Genomic DNA, 18,442 nt, shown 5'->3' on the forward strand with positions numbered 1-18,442 from the left:
TTCCCACAAGTAAGGATGACGCCGTGGACCGGACACACCGTTGGAGAAAGTAATTTATCAGGTAAGCATAAATTCTGTTTTTTAATGATTCTGATACAGCATGCAATTTTAAGCAACTTTCTAATTTACCCCTACTATCAATTTTTCTTCATTCTTTTGCTATCTTTATTTTAAAAGCAGTAATTTTAAACCTTAGGAGCCAGCCCATTTTAGGTTCACACCCTGGATAGCGCTTGCTTATTGATGACTACATTTAGCAAACCAATAAACAAGCATAACCCATGTTCTCAACCAAATATGGGCCGGCTCTTAAACTTTACATTCCTGCTTTTTAAATAAATATACCAAGAGAATGAAGAAAAATTGATGATAGGAGTAAATTAGAAAGTTGCTCAAAATTGCATGCTCTATCTGAATCATGAAAGAAAAAAATTTGGGGTTAGTGTCATGACATGCATGATAGTTTAAACAACATTCCATTTTACATCTATTCTCTAATTTGCTTATTTTCCTTGGTATCTTTGTTTGAAAAGCATACCTAGGTAAGCTCAGGAGAAGCAAAATACTACTGGTTATTAGCTGCTGATTGGTCTTGTCCTTGGTTTACACAATGTGTTCAGCTAATTGCAAGTAGTAAATTGCTTTAACAAAGGATACCAAGAGAATGAAGCAAATCTGATTTGTGACAGAGAAAATTTGGGTTTAATTTCCCTTTCAAAAAAATGTGTATGAAAGAGCAACGTACTTTTTTACCCAAAAAAATTAGATGTAAAAGATATTTAAATTAATACAGCTTTCTTTCCTAAGATATGGTAAGTCCAGGGAATCATCAATCATATCACTCCTGGCCAGCAGGAGGAGGCAAAGAGCACCACAGCAAAACTGCTATATATGATACTTCCCTTACCAAAAATCCCCAATCATTCTCTTTGCCTGCGGTGCAAGGAGGAGGTGAAGTTTTGGTGTCTGATCTACAATCAAGATTTTTTTTTATTTTAAAGCAGAGTAGGTTTGCTCTGATCTTTCTAAAGGGTCTAGCCTTACCCCATGTCAGTCTCTTCAGTAGGGCAGTGGTGGCTTTTGAGCAATTGGGAACTTGTGGGGTACAATCCTCACTGCGTTTTCCCAAAACATTTTGCTGCCCTATTTACTCAGTCTTTCTGTATTTCCACAGGTCCATGTGAGGGATGGCATCCTCTCAAACCAGGTGAGCTGTCCTACTGCCAGACAGATAAATATTAAAGTGAATGGCAATTTTGATGCTAAAGTGCCCGGTTTTAAAAAATTTGATTAAAAACAGGGGCACTTTAATTCATCAAAATTTACATTTCACTCCTGTTGAAAAAAAAAACTTACCTTTTAAACTTCACAGCATCTCCAGCTTCCTCCGGTTGTTGCAAGCCATTTCTGACATCAGAAATTATGGATAGGTCATCCTCCAATCACGGCTGTCCCCCTGGGGGAATCAGTGTCTGATTCAAAGCCGGATTCCTCATTTTAGACCCAGGAAGAGGCTTTGCGATGGGTGGTGGAAGCTGGAGCTGCTGTGAAGATTAAAAGGTAAGTTTTTTTTTTCTCAACAGGAGTGAAATGTAAATTTTGATGAATTAAAGTGCCCCTGTTTTTAAACGAAAGTTAAAAAAAACGGGCACTTTAGCATCAAAATTGACATTCACTTTAAGGTAAGTGCCAGTTTTATTTTTCTATGTAGCAGGGAAAAATTTGGCACTTATTCAGCTGAAACGCTGCAGGGGGACGTATTTTTATTATTCCTGTCAATGTGCAGGTTTCTATGGCAGTTTTTGCAGGCACTGTTAGTGTAAGCATTTATTTATTTTATTGATGGCTCAGCGAGGATCCGTTTTTAAACGGATTATGTACTTTTTTGGGGGGTATTATTGTTTGTTTTTAAACCTGTTTTTCAAGAAAGTTGTTTATAAAAAAAAAAAAAAAAAAAGGCCTGAGGTGCGCATATTTCAGATGGCTTTGCTGTTTAGAAGGCTTCTTGCTTCTCTTGAATCAGGATTGTAAACGGGATCGTTTTTTTCCCACAGTTTGCTGCGGGTTGCAGGACAGGTAGGGCACCTCAGTAATTCTGCTGAGCTATAGGGGCCTATTTATCAAGCCGTCAACTGTGCTGCATTTGCCGGCACCAATACGCTCGCCTAACATCGCGGCCGCGGACCTGAATACGATCTCCATATTTAACAAAAAAGCTGTCAAAAAGCCGCGCACCAAGTACTGGGCGATGAGCAGCGGACTGTTGTTAACTAACAGTCATCGATCTCGCTGCTCTTCGGCTTTTTCTCAGCTTTATTTGTATACTGTTACTAAACACCCACTAAACACCCACACTATACTAAAATGTTTAACCCCTATCCCGCCGCTCCTCGACCCCGCCACAACTAAATAAAGTTATTAACCCCTAAACTGCCGCTCCTGGAGCCCACCGCCTCTCTAATAAAGTTATAAACCCCTATTCCTCTGCTCCCGGAGCCCACCGCCACCTACATTATGTTATTAACCCCTAATCTGCTGCCCCCTACACCACCGCCACCTACATTATATTATTAACCACTATCCCGCCGCTCCCGGAGCCCACCGCAACTAAATAGTTATTAACCCCTAAACTGCCAGCCCCCCACATCGCCATAAACTAAATTAACCTATTAACCCCTAAACCTAACAACCCGCTAACTTTATATTAAATATTAACTCATCCCTATGTTATAATAAATTTAAACTTACCTTTAAAATTAAATTAAACTATATTAAACTAATAATTAACCTACCCTAACTATTATACTATAATTACATTAAACTATATTAAACTATTTATTAACCTACCCTAACTATTATACTAAAATGACATTAAACTATATTAAACTATTAATAAATCTACCCTAACTATTATACTTAAATTACATTAAACTATATTAAAATATTCATTAACCTACCCTAACCATTATAATAAAATTACATTAAACTATATTAAATTAATAATTAATCTACCCTAACTTTTATAATAAAATTACATTAAACTATATTAAATTATCTACCCTAACTTTTATAGTAAAAGTACATTAAACTATATTAAATTAATAATAATTCTAACCTAACTTTTATACTAAAATTACATTAAACTACAAATTAAATTAACTATATTATATATTTAAACACCTAACCCTACTCAAATAATTGAAATCTACACTAAAAAATTACTGTTACAAAAAACTAACAACTAAGTTACAAAAAATAACAAACACTAAGTTACACAAAAAAATAAACACTAAATTACAAAAAATAAAAAAGAAATTATCAAAGATTTAAACTAATTACACCTAATCGAAGGGCCTTATGAAAAAAAAAAGCCACAGGATGTGACTTGTAGCTTATGTTTTGATGCCCAGGTGAAACCCCCAGTACCTTTTTGTTCTTCATGTATTGAAAGAACTTTAGCTTATAGAAATAGACTTTTTGACCCTGAGCCATCATTAGCTAAGGCGGATGCTGTTCGGGAGCCTCCTGTTTCAGATATGCCGCAGCTTTCTCCTCAAGCGTCCCAATCCTATTCATCTGCACATGCCGTGCCCTGCGTTTCCTCTCATGCTCCGTCTGGAGTTAATTTGTAAGATATTGCTGCCCAGGTATCTTCTGCGGTATCTGAGGCGCTGTCTGCTTTTCCCAGGCTGCAGGGAAAACGCAAAAGGAAATTTAAAGAAACATTAAGTAAGGTTTCTGATCCTGAGGTGGCTAATCAAAGTATTTCCTCTCAGAATTTTGAGGATGAAGATTCTTCGGTTGCATCTGAGGGTGAAATTTCCGATTCAGGCAGTATAATTCCTTCTACTTATGGTGAAGTTGTGTCCTTCAGATTTAAGCTGGAACACCTGCGCTTGTTACTTAAGGAGGTCTTGGCTACCTTGGATGACTCTGATACTACTATCGTTGTTAACCCTAAGAAGTCTAGTAAGCTGAACAAGTATTTTGATGTTCCCTCTGCGGTGGAGGTATTTCCTGTTCCAGACCATGCTTCTGAGATTATTGCACAGGAGTGGGAGAAACCTGGTATTCCTTTTTTTCCATCTCCTATTTTTACGAAAATGTTTCCTATAGCTGACTCTATTAAGGAGTCATGGCAAACAGTTTCTAAGGTGGAAGGAGCTATTTCCACTTTGGCTAAAAGGACCACTATTCCCATAGAGGATAGTTTTTTTAAGGATCCAATGGATAAGAAATTGGATGCATTATTAAAGAAAATGTAGGAAGTAATTGGTCTGATGGTAACTTCCATGGACATCATTCCGTTTGCTCGGTTCCATCTCAGACCTCTGCAGTTATTCATGTTAAGGCAATGGAACGGGGACTCTGTGGATCTGTCTCCGCAAATAGTTCTGGATCATGCAATAACGGAATCTCTTCTGTAGTGGTTGTCTCAGGAACACCTCTCCCAAGGGACTTGCTTTCACAGACCTTCCTGGGTGATCGTGACCACAGATGCCAGCCTTCTAAGTTGGGCAGCATTTTGGGGGTCATTGAAGACTTAGGGTCTTTGGACTCGGGAGGAGTCAGTTCTCGCTATAAACATTCTAGAACTGAGTGATTTTCATTGCTCTACTGGCCTGGCCTCAGTTAGCCTTAGCCCGGTTTATCAGGTTCCAGTCGGACAACTTAACATTGGTGGCGTACATCAACCACCAGAGGGGAATTCAGAGTTCCTTGGCCATGTCAGAGGTGGCCTGGATAATCCAGTGGGCGGAGTCTCACAACGGTTGTCTTTCTGCGATCCACATCCCAGGAGTGGACAGTTGGGAGGCAGATTTTCTGAGCCGACAGAACTTTCATCCGGGGGAGTGGGAACTCCATCAGAAAGTATTTTCCAGTTTAATCCTCAATTTGGGGTGGCCAGAACTGGATCTCATGGCTTCTCTGCAAAATGCCAAGCTTCTGAGGTATGGCTCAAGGTCAAGGGACCCACAGGCTTTCTTGATAGATGCTCTGGTGGTCCCTTGGAATTTCAGTCTAGCATACATATTTTCTCCGTTTGCTCTCCTGCCAAGAGTCATTGCTCGGATCAAGCAGGAGAGGGTGTCGGTGATTCTCATAGCACCACCGTGGCCTTGCAGGATCTGGTATGCAGATATAGGAGAAATGTCGTCTCTACCTCCGTGGAGACTCCCTCTGAGGAAGGACCTTTTACTTCAGGGTCCTTTTCTTCATCAAAATCTCGTTTCTCTGAATCTGACTGCTTGTAGATTGAACGCTTGATTTTATCTTAGCGTGGGTTTTCAGAGTCACAGGCTCGTAAGCCTGTTACAAGAAAGATTTACTATAAGATATGGCGTAAATATCTTAGGATTGTGTCTTTTCTCCAGGAGGGTCTGGAGAAGGGTTTGTCAGCTAGTACTCTGAAAGGTCAGATTTCTGCGCTGTCTATTTTGTTGCATAAGCGTTTGGTGGATGCGCCAGACGTGCAATCTTTTTGTCAGGCCTTGGTTAGGATTAGGCCTGTGTTTACACCCGTTACTCCTCTCTGGAGTCTTAACTTTGTTCTTATTTTTACAGCAGGCTCCGTTTGAACCTATGCATTCCTTGGATATCAAGATGTTATCTTGGAAGGTTTTGTTTCTTGTTGCTATTTCTTCTGCTCGGAGAGTTTCAGAACTCTCAGCTCTGCAGTTTGATTCTCCTTATCTTAAAAAGGTGGTTTTACGTACTAAATTAGGTTTCCTACCTAAGGTTGTTTCCAACAAGAATATTAATCAGGAGATTGTGGTTCTTTCTTTGTGTTCTAATCCTTCTCCTAAGGAGTGTTTATTGCATAACCTAGATGTTGTGCGTGCATTGAAGTTCTATCTTCAGGCGACTAAGGACTTTCATCCGTGTTCTGCTTTGTTTGTTTGTTTTTCTGGGAAGCGCAAGAGTCAGAAAGCTATGGCTACCTCTTTCTCTTTGGCTAAGGAGTATTATTCGCTTGGCCTATGAGACTGCTGGACAGCAACCTCCTGAGAGAATCACTGCTCATTCCACGAGGACTGTTTCTTCTTCCTGGGCAGTTCAAAATGAATCTTCTGTGGAACAGATTTGCAAGGCTGCAACTTGGTCCTCTTTGCATACGTTTTAAAAGTTTTATAGATTTGATACTTCTGCCTCAGCTGAGGCTTCTTTTGGGAGAAGGGTTCTTCTAGCGGCGGTGCCTTCTGTTTGGGTCTACCTGTCTTGTCCCTCCCTTATCATCTGTGTCCTCTAACTTGGGTATTGATTCCCACTAGTAATTGATGATTCCATGGACTCACCATATCTTAGGGAAGAAAACATAATTTATGCTTACCTGATTAATTTATTTCTTTCCGGATATGGTAAGTCCACGGCCCACCCTTTATTTAAGACAGTTATTTTTTCTAAAACCTCAGACACCTCTACACTTTTGTATTTGGTGTTATCATCTTTTTCCATTTTTCCTTCGGCCAAATGACTGGGGATTATGGGTAAGGGAAGTGACAGATATAGCAGCTTTGTTGTGGTGCTCTTTGCCTCCTCCTGCTGGCCAGGAGTCATATTCCCACTAGTAATTGATGATTCCGTGGACTCACCATATCCGGAAAGAAAGAAATTTATCAGGTAAGCATAAATTATGTTTTTCATACTAATGTTCAGTAGCTAATTTTGCCTCTTGAGTATTATTGGCAATTACACTGATGATTCCTCTCTATTTGTTTCAGTCTTACTTCAGAATTTTCAGACAAAAAAAGGTGCTTAAAGGGACATAAACATTTTTCTTTCTTTCATGATTCTGATGGATTGTAATTTTAAATAACTTTCCCATTTACTTGTGTTAACTATTTAGTTTTCTTTCTCTTGATATCCTTTCTTGAAAAACAAGGAGTTAAGCTAAGGAGCTTGTGCGTCATTGCAGCACTATGGGCTTGGTTTATCAAACAAAAATTAGCCAACCTCTCTCTTTTGCTCCTTGAAATGCACACACGATTGTAATATCCTGTTTTATCAATGTGATTATGCACCTTAATACTCTTAAAAAAAAAAATGGTCTGTAAAATTCAACTAGTTGCATCGTGCTCTCCTACTTGCTTTTGTGCGCCTGAAAAAAGGTTTAATTATATTGCTTCTGTCAGATCATCTACTGTGCGCCTTGTTTAATCTCATACGGCTAGATTTGGAGTTTTGTCGGTAACGACCCGAAAATCTAACGCCAGCTTTTTTCTGGCCGCACCATAAAAATAACTCTGGTATTGAGAGTCCACATAAAGGCTGCGTTAGGCTCCAAAAAAGGAGCGTAGAGCATATTTAACGCAGCTTCAACTCTCGATACCAGAGTTGCTTACGCAAGCGGCCAGCCTCAAAAACGTGCTCGTGCACGATTCTCCCATAGAAAACAATGGGGCTGTTTGAGCTGAAAAAAAACTTAACACCTGCAAAAAAGCCGCGTTCAGCTCCTAACGCAGCCCCATTGTTTGCTATGCGGAAACACTTCCTACGTCTGCACCTAACACTCTAACATGTACCCCGAGTCTAAACACCCCTAACCTTACACTTATTAACCCCTAATCTGCCGCCCCCGCTATCGCTGACCCCTGCGTATTATTATTAACCCCTAATCTTCCGCTCCGTAAACCGCCGCTACTTACATTATCCCTATGTACCCCTAATCTGCTGCCCTAACATCGCCGACCCCAATATTATATTTATTAACCCCTAATCTGCCCCCCACAACGTCGCCTCCACCTGCCTACACTTATTAACCCCTAATCTGCCGAGCGGACCTGAGCGCTACTATAATAAAGTTATTAACCCCTAATCCGCCTCACTAACCCTATAATAAATAGTATTAACCCCTAATCTGCCCTCCCTAACATCGCCGACACCTAACTTCAATTATTAACCCCTAATCTGCCGACTGGAGCTCACCGCTATTCTAATAAATGTATTAACCCCTAAAGCTAAGTCTAACCCTAACACTAACACCCCCCTAAGTTAAATATAATTTACATCTAACGAAATTAATTATCTCTTATTAAATAAATTATTCCTATTTAAAGCTAAATACTTACCTGTAAAATAAATCCTAATATAGCTACAATATAAATTATAATTACATTGTAGCTATTTTAGGATTAATATTTATTTGACAGGCAACTTTGTAATTATTTTAACCAGGTACAATAGCTATTAAATAGTTAAGAACTATTTAATAGCTACCTAGTTAAAATAATAACAAAATTACCTGTAAAATAAATCCTAACCTAAGTTACAATTAAACCTAACACTATACTATCATTAAATTAATTAAATAAAATACCTACAATTACCTACAATTAAACCTAACACTACACTATCAATAAATAAATTAAATACAATTCCTACAAATAACTACAATGAAATAAACTAACTAAAGTACAAAAAATAAAAAAGAACTAAGTTACAAAAAATAAAAAAATATTTACAAACATAAGAAAAATATTACAACAATTTTAAACTAATTACACCTACTCTAAGCCCCCTAATAAAATAACAAAGACCCCCAAAATAAAAAATGCCCTACCCTATTCTAAATTACTAAAGTTCAAAGCTCTTTTACCTTACCAGCCCTGAACAGGGCCCTTTGCGGGGCATGCCCCAAGAAGTTCAGCTCTTTTGCCTGTAAAAAAAACATACAATACCCCCCCCCCAACATTACAACCCACCACCCACATACCCCTAATCTAACCCAAACCCCCCTTAAATAAACCTAACACTAAGCCCCTGAAGATCATCCTACCTTGTCTTCACCTCACCGGGTATCACCGATCCGTCCTGGCTCCGATATCTTCATCCAACCCAAGCGGGGGCTAGACATCAATTGAAGAAGTCCAGAAGAGGGTCCAAAGTCTTCATCCTATCCGGGAAGAAGAGGCGATCCGGACCGGCAACCATCTTGATCCAAGCGGCATCTTCTATCTTCATACGATGACGACCGGCTCCATCCTGAAGACCTCCACCGCGGACCCATCTTCTTCCGGCAACGTCCAACTGAAGAATGACGGTTCCTTTAAGGGACGTCATCCAAGATGGCGTCCCTCGAATTCCGATTGGCTGATAGGATTCTATCAGCCAATCGGAATTAAGGTAGGAATATTCTGATTGGCTGATGGAATCAGCCAATCAGAATCAAGTTCAATCCGATTGGCTGATCCAATCAGCCAATCAGATTGAGCTCGCATTCTTTTTTTTTTTGAAAACTTTTATTGAAAAACAAAAGCATTACAGCATGTTAATCTATGTAAGACTCAGAGACTACAATGAATTGTTACAATCCAAGAGATGCATAATAGTTCAAAAGGGTGGCCACATTCACAATAGTTCACACATGTGTGAGGGTCGATTTTGAGAATAGGGGTTTGTACTGGTGGCCCATGGAGAGATACATCGTGGAAAGGTCTCCTCTGCTTTGTCTCTGTTCATGTATGCAAAGACCCGGAAAAAGGCTGATATCAATAAATGCTGTAAAGCTGAAGTCCTTTCTCTCCAGTACAAATATACATAACATACTGCATTTAACTGTCTATACCATGCATGCAAATAACTACATCTACATCCCCTAAAGAATCATAGCCTGTTGTGCAAAGATGGGAAGTAGGGGAAGGAAAAGGGCGGGGGGGGGAGAGGCAAGGGGAGGGGATGCCCGGCCGGGGCGCCCTATTAAGTTACGGCGTGTCCGAAAAAACGGGGACCTCCGGTGACTGGAGGGTTTTGGAAAGGCAGTCCCAGGAAAACTGGACATTGTGGAAAAAAGTTAAGTTGCCGGTCCGATAATAGGAGTACTCCTCCGCAGCTAAAAGTTCTGAGGTGAGGGAGATCCATTCCTGTATCTCAGGGATGCGTGCAGATCTCCAGTGTCGAGCAACCAGGGCCCTGGCGCTATTTAAACTGATTTGTGTTAATTTCCATTTATATTTGCATATTTTTTCCGGTTTTAGATTTAAAAGGGCAAGGGAAGGTGATAAATTAAATGATGCCCCTAGTAGTTCCCTAAGGGCCATCTCTACTCTCCTCCAAAATGGGGATATAGAGGCGCATTGCCACCAGATATGGGACATCGATCCAACGGATCCACATCCTGTTGTTAGATACCAGGTTAACAAATGGTGTTGTGTGTTCTCCTCCCGCCAGGTTAGGTTTCTCTGCCAATAAGCCCCCCACAAACTCTGCATTATATGATATTGGTGACATTGGGGAGATGGGGGATGAAATGCCTTTTATTTTGGAGCGGATCCTGTCCTAAGTTCTGAATAAGTGGCCATAGAGCAGGGATTGCCCCACCATGGGGGGTCTGGCCGTGTTTTTAACCCAGCTAAGTGGGCCAATACTTGGTGTCTTTAAGAGGAAAGAGTCAATGGATGCCCAAGCCTTAGTGTTTGTTGTATTGTGCCATTCAATTACCCTCTGCATAACTACAGCCTGGTGGTATGCCAGTATTGACGGGACTCCCAGTCCTCCCTCTCCCAATGGGGCTGTGATGAGTTTCCTGCTAATACGCGGTTTAATATTTCCCCAGATGAAGGAGTTTAGCATTGTTTGTATTTGGCTTATGTAAGTATGGGGTAAGTGTATTGGTACAGTTTGTAATATATAGAGAATCTGCGGGAGGGCAGTCATCTTGACAGCCTGTATCCGGCCCCACCACGAGATTGGTTTATGTTGCCAATTGTCAAGTTCCTTTTTGAGTTTGTGCATGAGAGGAATGTAATTGTGCTTAAATAGTTTGTTGCATGTTGGCGTGAGCTGTATCCCTAAGTACTTAAGTTTGTCATGGTGAAGCTTATATGGGCAACAAAGGCGTAGGGCTTCGTAAGATTGTTTTTTTAAGTTAATGTTTAGGACTTCTGACTTCTGCGCATTAATAAGGAAATTTGTGTGTGCACTAAAATGATCAAATTCTTCTAGTAAGTAAGTAAGTGATGTGCTTGGGGATGTCAAGAGTACAAGGACATCATCCGCGTAAAGGGTTAGCTTATAGGTGTTAGGGCCCAATGTTATGCCTGTTATTCTGGGGTTGCGTCGAATATGTGAGGCCAGCACCTCCATGGATATGGCAAAGAGGAGCGGGGACAGGGGACAACCCTGCCTCGTGCCGTTACCGATTCCAAAGCTATCAGATAGAACACCATTGGCCTTTATTTTCGCTGAAGGTTGGGTATATAAGCTAAGGATTCTACTGGTCATTAGGTCGCCCAAGCCAAAGGCGGACAGGCACGAGCGCAGAAACTGCCAGTCCAGCCGGTCGAAAGCTTTCTCCGCGTCAGTGGATATTAATATAGAAGGAGTTTCCGACCGGCTGGTGTGCTCTATTAGTTGGATTACCCTAATGGTGTTATCCCGCGCCTCCCTCCCTGGGATAAACCCCGTCTGGTCTACATGGATTATTTGAGGGAGAATTGAATTCAGGCGGGTTGCTAAAATTTTTGCATAAATCTTAATATCAGAATTGAGCAAAGATATAGGCCTATAATTCTCTACTTTTTGGGGGTCCCTATCCGCCTTCGGCAGGACTATGACATGAGCTTCTAAGTTACACTTGGGCCACGATTGTTTTGTGTCTATTGCTGTAAACATGGATGTTAAGTGCGGGGCCAAGAGCTGTCTATAATTTTTGTAGTATAAGTTTGTAAACCCGCCAGGACTTTTGCGTGGGGGAAGGGATTTTATTGCTAAGAGTACTTCTGAGGACGTGATGGGAGCTTCTAAATTCTGCGATTGTTCTGCTGAGAGGGCCGGGAGGTCAGCCTCCGCTATGTATTGTTCTCGCGCCATAGGATTCGCTGCTAGTGGCGGTTGCGGCAGGTTATATAGTTTGCTATAATACGCTCTGAATTGTTCTACGATTTGGTGGCTGCCTAAGGCTTGGTGGCCGGCCGAGTCAGTTATGCTGTGTACAAACGAGTTAAGCTTCTGCTCCCTAAGGGATCTCGCCAGGGAAGGCCCTATCTTATTGGAGTTGGCTAGATACATTTTGTTAAGGTATAGCGCTTTAGATTGGGCTTCTTTATATATTAGGCTATTTAGTAATTTCTGGCCTTTCTGAGCTCGTCTGTTATGGACCCATCCGTCGGGGATACCCTGTGGCGTTGTTCTATCTCTCTGATCTTTTGTATCATACAGTTATAGGTTTCCCGGTACCGTTTAGTCAGACCTGCCTTATGTTTGATCATTTCCCCCCTAATGACACATTTGTGGGCTTCCCATAGTGTGTGCGGGGAAATATCTGGGGTGCTATTGAGAGCGAAATATTCTTTTATCCTTTCTGCTATATGCTTAGAAAAAACTGGGTTTTTTAACAGGGATTCATCTAATCTCCATGTATAGGGGGTCAGGGGTTTATCAGACCAATTTAAGGTTGCTGACACTGCAGCGAGATCCGACCAACTAGTGGGCTCAATATCAGCGTCTTTCACTAAACTATAGGTGCTTTGATCTGTGAAGATGTAATCAATGCGCGAATAGTGCTTGTGAGGGTTAGAGAAGAAAGTATAGTTTTGCTGGCTCGGGTGCTTAACCCTCCATATATCTATCAGGGCAAGTTTATGAGTGAATGATCTGATGTCTTGGAGTGTTTTAATGGGGATGCTGCCTCGACCCTGGGAACAGTCTACTTCCGGCTCCAGTGCCACATTACAGTCGCCAGCTATAATTAATGATCCTTTCTGGACCTGCAGTATCTTGTTTGTTATCTTTTTGAAAAATTGAGCCTGTTTCAGGTTCGGGGCATATACATTGACCAAAGTAATTGGTCGGTTATATAGGAGGCCAATGAGGATAAGCCATCTACCACCAGTGTCCGCCTCCAAAGTGGACAGCTGGAACGGCAATGACCTATGGATTAGGATTCCCACTCCCCCCCGTTTATCTGTTTGCGAAGCTAAATATGTAGTAGGGTAATCCCTATTTGTGAACCGGGGGGAGTTGTCCCTCGAAAAGTGTGTTTCCTGCACGAAAACCAAATCCGCTCTGGCCTTTTTAAAGCAAGAGAGCGCGACGGACCGCTTTGTGGGGGAATTCAGTCCCTTTGTGTTTTGAGAGACAAGTTTAATGCGGTGTTGTCCCGCGTGGAGGGTTCTCTGGTTTCCTAATAAAGCCATACTATTCTGCTATGTGAGTGGAGCATTAGACATGATTGTGGTCTGATGGGTGTGGTGGCTGAGTTCCAGTGAAATGTGGTGATTGAATGGATTACCTGACAGTGAACCGTTGTGAGGGATCTGTGGCTCCGGCCGGGCCAGGGATGAGGGATATGGGGCGGAGGGTCCAAAGGGGAAGGGTTGAAAAGAGTATATCTGCAATGGTAAGATGCACAATTAACGAAAACCATACAAACATAAACATATTTTAACTGTAAAACTTGAGCACTAACTAGAAGCATCCTATGCCTCTGGTGACTAACTAGAGGTTGAGGGGAATAAGTAACTGCTACACCTTGTGGTAGCAGATCGGCAATAGAGTCTTAGTTTCTTGGGACTAATGTTCCAGTTACATTGTCTTAGATGTAGTAACATAGCCTTATGGCATCATTTACATTTAACTGCATCAGTACCCCTATTGCGTAAGACTAAGCCAAATATATATTTCTCTTTCTGGCATACTACACCCCCCCAATGGCTATATAAAACAGAACAACCTAACATTGTTTGAGCATACATTTTGTATAACAACCAAACTTAAAGTATATAAGTAGAAACTATACTTTACATATTCCAGTAGTGTAAAGGGTAAGGTAAACGGTGAAAGTTCTTTCATGTCCTCCCTTCATAAGTCCAGTGAGGGACACAATAAAAGAGGGAGAAAGCCTCGCCAAACTGCGGGCCTGATGCGGCAAAATGCTACTGCCAGAAAAGTTCCACAAGTCAAGTGGTCACCTCCTGGTTATCGGGATTCTTTGCTGATGGTCTGTTTTTCCTCCTGTAGGGGACCTGAGTCCACTCCTGTCTCCATGAGTTTGATGTGCGCTGTTCCTTTGGGCTCTCCTGAAGGGCTGGAAGGCTGGGTTTCGGAATTTTAAGGAGCGAGCAAAAGTCCTCCAGATCCTCCGCTGTCCTGTAAACCACAGTGGTATTGTCCTTCAACACTCTTAAGCTAAAGGGGAAACCCCATCTATAGGGGATCCCGAGATCTCTTAGGTGTAGTGTAAGATACCTGGCCTCCCTTCTTTTACCCAGGGTCAGCTGGCTGAGGTCTGCATAAACTTGTAAGGTGCACCCATTATGTGAAATGGGGGATTTTTTCCTGGCAGCTGAAAGGATATTCTCTTTGTCCCTAAAGCTTGTGAATTTAATTACAATGTCCCTAGGGGGGGTCTGAATCTTTTGGGGGGGGGTCTCAGAGCTCTGTGGTAACGGTCTAGAGGGTATTCCACTGCCTCGTCATTGTCCATCAGGGTATTTAATAGGACTTGTAGATATGGGAGGAGTTCTGAGGTCTTGATGTGCTCAGGGACCCCCCTAATTCTGATGTTCTGACGCCGCCCCCTGTTATCCAGGTCTTCCACCTGGTCCTGCAGTTGACTTATGATAGTGGAGTGTTGTGTCACATGGCGGATCTGGTCGTCTAATATTCTATCTGTGTGTTCCGCATCTTCCTCTATTTGGGCTATTCTGGAGCCAATTTCACTAATCTCCCTCCTGACCTCAGATAGACTGGTTTTTATCATAGAGCTGACTTGTCCTATGAATTTATTAAAGTCCTCTTTTGAAGGGAGGGTCTGTAGGTCTGCTTTAGTTATCATTGTCTCTGGGGTCCCTTCATGTGCAAGGTCTGGGGGTGGAGATGGCACTTTCATGTTATCATCAGCTTGGTCAGTTGTAGCCAACTCCACCGCTTTGAAAAAGTTGTGTACTGTGGGGGTTACAGAGGAGCTGCTCTTGCTTGTCTTGACAGCCCTGGGGGCCCTTTTTGTCGCCATATTGAGAGAAAATTCTGCCCCTGTGTGAGAGCGCTGATGCGTGAGGGAGCAGCTGTAACTATAAGCAATTTTGTCCCTGGTGAAAAAAGATAAGTCTGTATATGAGGCTTCCTCTGCGAGTAATATGCTTTTCCTGTGGGGATAACTGCTTGATGTAATTAAAGGCTCTTTAGTGGGGCACAGTCTAAGCAGGGATAACGGATCTCATAGAAGGTGGTATATAGGCTGTACTTAGGCCATGTGGTTATTTATGCTGTAGCCAAGTGGGGTGCTTCACAAGCGGGTCTTATATCTCTTTATGCGGGCATAGTTTATGGACTGTGAGGGGTTAGCCCATAATGGCTGCCACGCTGCGATGTATTGTTTCACTGCAGGCCGCCCCTTCTCACTTACCCTGCGAGTCCCGTGCGGTGCGATAACCCACTTCCACCTGGTCATCGGCTGATAGATGTAATCCTCTGTTGCATGATGAGGGGGGAATTGAGCTTTTGTAGTCCTCTGGTGGCCCTTAAAGCATGTGCGTGGGCTTACTGTGTAGGTACAATTAGGCCCCAAAGAAGCCGCGGGAGGCCGCGCTGGGCTGTGGCTGGGTCCTCTGTTCTCCCGGGTCCTAACGGCAGTTACCGGGAGTGCTAGGAGGTGTCAGGGATCGAGTGCCAGTATTCTTTGCCCCACACTCACATTTTCTTAGGGCTTATGCTGCGATAGAGCCGACCTTACTTCGGAGCTCTAAGCACCTGCGACCATTTTGGGCGCTGGCTAGCTCCGCCCTCCGAGCTCGCATTCTATTGGCTGTTCCGATCAACCAATAGAATGCGAGCTCAATCTGATTGGCTGATTGGATCAGCCAATCGGATTGAACTTGATTCTGATTGGCTGATTCCATCAGCCAATCAGAATATTCCTACCTTAATTCCGATTGGCTGATAGAATCCTATCAGCCAATCGGAATTCGAGGGACGCCATCTTGGATGACATCCCTTAAAGGAACCGTCATTCTTCAGTTGGACGTCGCCGGAAGAAGATGGGTCCGCGGTGGAGGTCTTCAGGATGGAGCCGGTCGTCATCGGATGAAGATAGAAGATGCCGCTTGGATCAAGATGGTTGCCGGTCCGGATCGCCTCTTCTTCCCGGATAGGATGAAGACTTTGGACCCTCTTCTGGACCTCTTCAGCCACCGGATGATGGATCGCCAGCCCCCGCTTGGGTTGGATGAAGATTTTGGAGCCAGGACGGATCGGTGATACCTGGTGAGGTGAAGACAAGGTAGGATGATCTTCAGGGGCTTAGTGTTAGGTTTATTTAAGGGGGGTTTGGGTTAGATTAGGGGTATGTGGGTGGTGGGTTGTAATGTTGGGGGGGGTATTGTATGTTTTTTTTTACAGGCAAAAGAGCTGAACTTCTTGGGGCATGCCCCGCAAAGGGCCCTGTTCAGGGCTGGTAAGGTAAAAGAGCTTTGAACTTTAGTAATTTAGAATAGGGTAGGGCATTTTTTATTTTGGGGGTCTTTGTTATTTTATTAGGGGGCTTAGAGTAGGTGTAATTAGTTTAAAATTGTTGTAATATTTTTCTTATGTTTGTAAATATTTTTTTATTTTTTGTAACTTAGTTCTTTTTTATTTTTTGTACTTTAGTTAGTTTATTTCATTGTAGTTATTTGTAGATATTGTATTTAATTAATGTATTGATAGTGTAGTGTTAGGTTTAATTGTAGGTAATTATAGGTATTTTATTTAATTAATTTAATGATAGTATAGTGTTAGGTTTAATTGTAACTTAGGTTAGGATTTATTTTACAGGTAATTTTGTAATTATTTTAACTAGGTAGCTATTAAATAATTCTTAACTATTTAATAGCTATTGTACCTGGTTAAAATAATTACAAAGTTGCCTGTCAAATAAATATTAATCCTAAAATAGCTACAATGTAATTATAATTTATATTGTAGCTATATTAGGATTTATTTTACAGGTAAGTATTTATCTTTAAATAGGAATAATTTATTTAATAAGAGTTAATTAATTTCGTTAGATTAAAATTATATTTAATTTAGGGGGGTGTTAGTGTTAGGGTTAGACTTAGCTTTAGGGGTTAATACATTTATTAGAATAGCGGTGAGCTACGGTCGGCAGATTAGGGGTTAATAATTGAAGTTAGGTGTCGGCGACGTTAGGGAGGGCAGATTAGGGGTTAATAACTTTATTATAGTAGCGGTGCGGTCCGCTCGGCAGATTAGGGGTTAATAAGTGTAGGCAGGTGGAGGCGACGTTGAGGGGGGAAGATTAGGGGTTAATAAATATAATATAGGGGTCGGCGGTGTTAGGGGCAGCAGATTAGGGGTACATAAGGATAACGTAGGTGGCGGCGCTTTGCGGTCGGCAGATTAGGGGTTAATTATTGTAGGTAGCTGGCTGCGACGTTGTGGGGGGCAGGTTAGAGGTTAATAAATATAATATAGGGGTCGGCGGTGTTAGGCGGTCAGCAGATTAGGCGGTCAGCAGATTAGGGGTTAAAAAATTTAATCGAGTGGCGGCGATGTGGGGGGACCTCGGTTTAGGGGTACATAGGTAGTTTATGGGTGTTTGTGTACTTTAGAGCACAGTAGTTAAGAGCTTTATAAACCGGCGTTAGCCCAGAAAGCTCTTAACTACTGACTTTTTTCCTGCGGCTGGAGTTTTGTCGTTAGATGTCTAACGCTCACTTCAGACACGACTCTAAATACCGGAGTTAGAAAAATCCCATTGAAAAGATAGGATACGCAATTTACGTAAGGGGATCTGCGGTATGGAAAAGTTGCGGCTGAAAAGTGAGCGTTAGACCCTTTTTTAAGTGACTCCAAATACCGGAGGTAGCCTAAAACCAGCGTTAGGCGCCTCTAACGCTGGTTTTCACGGCTAACGCCAAACTCCAAATCTAGGCCTAAGTAACTCGTTTTATCCTTTTTTTGTCCCCAAGCGCACATAAAATTCTCTTCCTAATGCGTGCAATTCAGTTCTCCATAACAACTATGGAGAACTGCATTAAAAAGTCATTCCTCTGAGAGCTTCCTTGGTGTGCACAATTTAACAAAACCAAGGAATTCTTTTGTTTTTTGGCTGGAACTTCAGTTTAAAATTATTAAAAAAATTTTTTATATTTTAATCATTAAATATTTAAGATTTTAATTTCAAATAATTTTACAATGTTCTAAATATAAAGAAATAGGAGGGAAAAAAATTCAATTTTAATATTTTTCATTAGCCCACTAGCGCAACATAGAAATAGAAATATAAAGAAAATAGAGGGGGGGGGGGGGAATACAATTTTACAAATCTTCCATTAGCCTCAAAGCAGGCACAATAAATTAGACAGACAGGTTTTTATGGTGGTAAAGAAGTGTGATGCGCCTGGAGATATTTGTTTGGTTCGCTTGAGCTCGCCTGTTGAAAGGCGCAAAGTTTTGTATTTTTTTAAACATATTTTATTAAATATAATCGCACATGTGCGCTTTC

The 18,442-nt window shown here is 41.7% G+C and overlaps 1 protein-coding gene across 1 annotated transcript in view; it reads left to right on the forward strand.

Annotated features, from left to right (window-relative positions):
• The window catches only part of IFNAR1 (interferon alpha and beta receptor subunit 1), an 85,885-nt gene that overhangs the window by 66,541 nt on the left and 902 nt on the right, over positions 1 to 18,442 (forward strand). The window lies entirely within an intron of this gene.

The sequence above is a fragment of the Bombina bombina genome, chromosome 3, assembly GCF_027579735.1.
Source record: "Bombina bombina isolate aBomBom1 chromosome 3, aBomBom1.pri, whole genome shotgun sequence".
Lineage (NCBI taxonomy): Eukaryota > Metazoa > Chordata > Amphibia > Anura > Bombinatoridae > Bombina > Bombina bombina.